Below are 6,000 nucleotides of genomic sequence, written 5' to 3' on the forward strand. Positions count from 1 at the left end.
AAAAATTAAAAATATATAAACACTTATAGATTTGTTCTTTTCCTCTCTCTCTCTCTCACACACACATCAGCACAGCTCGTCTCCGCCGCTGTCCCCGCCCACTCGCCGCAGTCCAGGTACCCCCACCCAGCCCCCGATTCCCCCACCCCCTCCCCCGGTTTATTAGTTTGCAAAAATTTGTTAATGGGTGATAGGTTTATGAATGCTTTTTTAATTTTCAAAAAAATTCAATTGATTAATGTTTTGTTAATTTGAATAATTTTAGAAATATAAAATTGTTAACTAAATTATTGTAAATAATTTTTTGTTAAATGCAATTTTGTTAATTAATTTTTTATTCATTAATTTTTGTGAATATAAACTGTTTCTTTAATGTTTTGTGTGTGAATATTTATGTTTCTTAATGATGTGAATTTTCTCTTAATTTTGTTAATTTTCTGTGAATTAATGTTTCTTAATCATGGAATTTTGTAAATTTGTTTTTTTTTTTTAATTTCTGTGTGTGAATTACTGTTTTGTTAATTATTGATGAAATTATTGTAATTTTTTTGTGTAATTGATTAATTCCATGATTAATTCGAATTTTGAAATTCGTGTATAATTCATTGTATAAATCACCCAAATGAATTTTTTTTTCATTTTTTTATTATTTTTAAATTTCTAACAATGGTAGATAACTATTTATGATAGCTAATTTCTATTTTTTAAAATTATTTTCAGAAATTATTGTGAATTTCTGAAAATTTCAGAAAATAAAATGACAATCAACTAGGATAATTGTTGGGTTTTAGTCTCATTTTAGGAAAAATATGCACAAAAATAAAATTTTTAGGAAGTTAGAGGACCTTCAAGCAATTTTTGAAAAATAAGAAATTTAATAGAATTATTAAAAATTTATGGACTACAATGTAATTTTAGGAAATTAGAAGACCTTAATGTAATTTTTGCAAAATAGGAGTTTTAATAAAATTATGACAAAATTATGGACTACAATGCAATTATGTGTTTTTATATGTTAAAGTTTGTAAAATTTTATCAATAATGAGATTTAAAAATTTTGAAATTAGATAATGACGATTGGTGCTCCGCCTCCCCCGAGTGTTGGCACTCGAGCACTACATCAGAAGCATCAACCCGAACTGGCCCAATCATCTAGCGCCTCAGCCTGTAGCTGATCCCCGCACCTGACGGAGACGACAATGAACACGTGGCCGTTGGAGATAATAATTTGGATTAGGATTTTGTTTTGTATTTTATAAAAATATAATTTTGTAATAATATTTTTATTTTTGTAATTAAATTATTATTATTTTTGTTATATTATGTGTTTTTTATATAACTTTATTAGTTAATTTTACAAAAATAAATATTAAAATATATTAATTAAAATAAATAATAGTTTTTGTAACTACATTTGTACCGACTTTTGTAATACACCAAGAATATATAAAATCGTTAGGCCGTTACAAAGGCTGTGCGGAAAACAGTTACAAATTTTGCAAAAAGCCCTTCCAAAAATCGTTACAAAAGCAGTGAAAAAGGCGGTTACAAAAGCAGTGGCAAAGGCCGTTACAATAACAATTAAATCAAATTCAATAGAGCCATTATAAAAGCAGTTCAGAATTTATATTTTTTCATGTCACCAGGTTTGTAACAGCCCACCAGAGGCCTTTTCAATGATTGTTACAAATTGCAATGATATTTTGCAAAACCGTTAAAAATATTTTGTAACGCTCGTTTGGTCGCGGTAGGCCTTTCCGTTACAAATAAAAAAGTCATTACCAAAAAAAAAAAAAAAGTCATTACTAAAGTCGTTTCAATAAAATGATTTTTTTATAGTAGGATAACCCCCAAATTCGGGGGAGGCTGTTGGAGTCTATTAGGGTTCGAATTCCTTCTCTCTAGATGAGCCACATGTTCCTGAGAGCCTGCTGGGTCTCCCTTTGCCAATCTGTGTTTTCGGGGATACCTGCTAAGGCTTCCTGCCAGGTCCCTTTGAGCCTCATAGGGTGTAACAAGTCTCTCATGACCTGGGTTTCCTTATAGCGTCATGGGCCTCTCGTTTCTTTATTCTTTTTGGACCATTTGGTCCTCTTTGGGCCATCCTATTCTTATGCGCATCAGTAACCCCACACTGTAATATGTGGAGATTTTTTATACTTATTAGACTAGGTATCTTTGAGATAAGAGACTGGCCTGAAAAGAGGTTTTTTTTTTTTTTTTTGTGAATTCTTGCAAAGAATGTTAGTAGCATAGGCCTGCTCAGAAAGAAGAATTACTTCATGTCTCCACGAAGCACGACTTTTTATGAAAGTGTCTCCATCGAGGAGGCCTTAAGGAGTGCTTTTTATGCCTACTCCGGTGTAGGATTTTATTTTTCTACAATAGAATGTTAATAATAAAGATGTAAATATATTATGAATAGGTCTTGCACAGAGCGGGATTATTGTGCCTCCTCCTTGGAGGGCTTATTTGAGGGAGCTTACTTTGAGCAGGAGTTAGGGACCTCATCGGAGGAAGAATAAGGTGTCCGTCGGAAGTAGGGCTTAGATGCCTATGCGAATGAGGGCTTAAGTGCCTGCATGGGGAAGAGCTTACAAGTCCCCTAGAGAAGGACCTAATTGCCTGCTCGAAGGAGGCGGGGTGCCTCCACAGAGGAGTGTCTCTGTGCCTGTATGGAAGACATGGCGTTATGTTGAATGATGCTCCCTCGAGGGAGGGGGGGATTTTTGGCTAGAGGTTTGGAGAAGTATCCATCGTGAAATCCCTACAAGAAGACACATATTAGCACAACGAAGGTGCAAATAGACCTCCAAGATTATTAAGTTGAAATATTAAGGATACTCCCCCAAGGAAGCTTGTATGTGAAGATTATTCGCTGAGGGGGGATGCTCTCCTGCTCTTTCGGGGACGTCTTGTCTCAAGGGGCGCTGCACATTGAAAAGTGGATTAGTAGACATTAGAATTAAGTAAAGAAAATGGTGGGGCTGCTAAAGTTGGGCCTTGAATGGGGTAGTAATCATCAGTGAGAGGTCCTCCAGCATGATGGAGACCATCCTTCCGAAAGAGGTGTTAGCTCCCTTGTTGGTAGCTTCCATGGATCTCAAATCTTACATCAATGTTCTCACAGACGGTGCCAATGATGGGTTCAAAATATGCATGTACCAAATAAATGATGCGAGGTGCTCGACCCACTTGTGGTGGGAAGTGATGAAACAAGTTTTAGAAGGTAAAAATGGTGAAATAAGTAAAGAAGAGAGTGTTATTGCTTGAGTTTGGGTGTACAAGAGAGATTGATATGGAATCAAAGCTCTAAGTACGAAGAATTACAAGATATAGTAGCAAAAAAGGTGAGAAGGATGTCCCTCATGTCGTGTCCTTTCTGGAGGAGGTCCTTCTGGTCGTGTGAATAAGATTGTATAGATCTAGTCGTGTGTGGATAAATGTATAAAGGTCAATTCTCCTTCTAGACGTGCATCTTTTGACCTTGTATCTCCTTCTCCTGTTGGGGGATGTCCCTATTTATAAACAACAACAATGTTAGGAGGAGGTCACTAATTTGGGGGGATCGTGGCCTCATAATTGTTGGATAAGATTGATCTCTCTCATTTTGGTGTGTGTTGATTTCCTTTGGATTTGAGGTGTAGTTGGGGAATTTTTCCTAAATTCTGGGGAGGTTGTTGGAATATGTTAGTTTTGAGTCCTTCTCTCTGAGGGAGTTACATGTCCCTGAGGGCCTGCTGAGCCTCCCTTTGCCAATTTGTTCTCTGAGGATACTCGTTAGGGCCGCTTGCTAGGTCCCATTGGGCCTCATAGGGTGTTACGGGCCTCTCATAAGCTGGGTTTTCGTGGAGTGTTGTGGGCTTCTAATTTCTTTCTTCTTTTTGAACCACTTGGGTCTCTTTTGGCCAGTCCATTTTTATGCACATCACACATGAAAAAGTAATTATAGCGTAGATATTTACTTTATATTATAAATATGAACAAACACAAAATTATTAGCAACACATTATATTAACAAATTAAAATACTACTTATATGAAATTAATATAAAACAATAAAATACTTAAAACATAAAATCACTCGGAATAAAATTATTTAAAAATAAATGTATGAAAAAATAGACCTCTTTACAATAAGAGCATTTTCTGTTGTCAACCAACAAGAGACTCCTTGCCAAGAACATTTTAGACAAGCAAGTTGGCGCCCAAGGAGACCGGGAGCAAGAAGGATTTGATGTTCTGCCCCTTCAACTATGGATTCAAATGACATATGAAGCACTTCACCAATAGCCGAGGACACTTGTACTCAAGCTACTTCACGGGGCAATGACCCAATACATCGTTGAGCCTTCACCATACCAGCAAAGCCAAAGATGCTGCTTTAGCTACTGAGAATTGGGACAGAGGCCTGAGGTCGCTAAAGAGGATATGCACCATGAGGAGGAGGCAAACAACTGGGCTTCCTGATCAGAAAACAACAATCAACCTCCACCTCCTCCTCGGGATGCACAAGCAAGAGAAATAGAAAGCTTATCGGAAAGAGCAAACCCACAATCCTTCCACGGTTGCAAATCCTAGGAGGATGGGGAGACATGCAAGCAATCTCTCTCGAAGTTGCACCCCCGTGATGCAGCCCTTTGGCATCAACGTCTTAGCCAAAACCATCCAACCCCGGTATCAAGCTCGAGAGTATGATGGAACAGGAGATCCTAAGATCACTTGGATCGCTTCCTAGCCAAAGCAGGCCCTTTGGGCATAAATGACGTGGCAAATTTTAGTAAAACCAGTTCCAGAAACCGCGACAAAGACCATCCCAACAAAGTGTTCCTAAATTGGATAAACCGTTCTAAATACAATTGGTAAAACCATTTCAAATAGGTGTTCCAAATTAATAGATAACTATTCCAAGTACAATTACTAATCAGTATCTAAAATGTGTTCCAAATTATTCAGAATCGTTCCTAATACCATTACTAAAATATTTCTACAAACATGTTCCTAATTCACTAACCCGTTCCTAAATCTGTTGTAATATACAGTTCAAAAAATCGTTCCTAAATTAATCCCAATTAAAAAAAATAATTCCAAAATTTCTGCACGAGTATTACAATATCTGTTCCAAAAATTCATCGATAAAAATAAATTATCCGCTCCTAAAACCGTCCCTAACCATTCCAATTCCAAAATTAAAATAATTTTTGACAAATTCGATATTTGGAACGGTTTACAAGGACCAGTACAGTTACCGTCCCAATTTGGAATAGTTTTTTTTAAACCGTTCCTAAATTTTTGTAACGCCGACTGTAAGGACGGATTTCTATCTGTTCCAAAACCATTTCAAATTCCGCACCAAATAAGTTCTGTGTTTCGGAAACTGTTCGGAAGCAAAAAAAAAAAAAAGTTCCAAAAACCGCCCCAAATTTGCCCCCTTAGACAAGAAGCATGTCCCCTAGCAGGCATCCTCCACAGAATAAAGCCTTACCCCTATGTAGGCATCCTTCATGGAATAAGCCTTGCCCCTAGACAGGCATCTCCCCAGCCAATAAATCTTCACATACAAGCTTCCCTCAGGGGTGTTTGTAATATTTTAACTTAATAATCTTGAAGATTTATTTTACCACATTCAATAAGTTAACATGTATCTTACTGTAGAGATTTCACAAGGGAGGCATCCTTCTCAAACTTCTTAGATTAAAGCCCTACCCCTAGACAGGCACCCACCCATAAAAAGTCTTGTCTTCCACACAAGCGCATGCCTTCCTCTGTGGAGGCACCCCAGCTCTCCTTCAGGCAAGCATTTATGTCCTTCTCTAGGAGACTTGTAAGCTCTGTACCGTGCAGGACCTAAGCTTCCTCAGTAGAGGCATTTAAACCCTGCTTCTGGAGGACACCTTATTCTTCCTTTGATGAGGTCTTTAAATCCTGTTTTAAGGAGGCCCCCCCCCTCAAATAAGCTCTCCTTCGAGGAGGCACAATAATTTTTCTCCATGAAGACCTA

The sequence above is a fragment of the Sesamum indicum genome, linkage group LG8, assembly GCF_026168435.1.
Source record: "Sesamum indicum cultivar Baizhima isolate 11 linkage group LG8, ASM2616843v1, whole genome shotgun sequence".
Lineage (NCBI taxonomy): Eukaryota > Viridiplantae > Streptophyta > Magnoliopsida > Lamiales > Pedaliaceae > Sesamum > Sesamum indicum.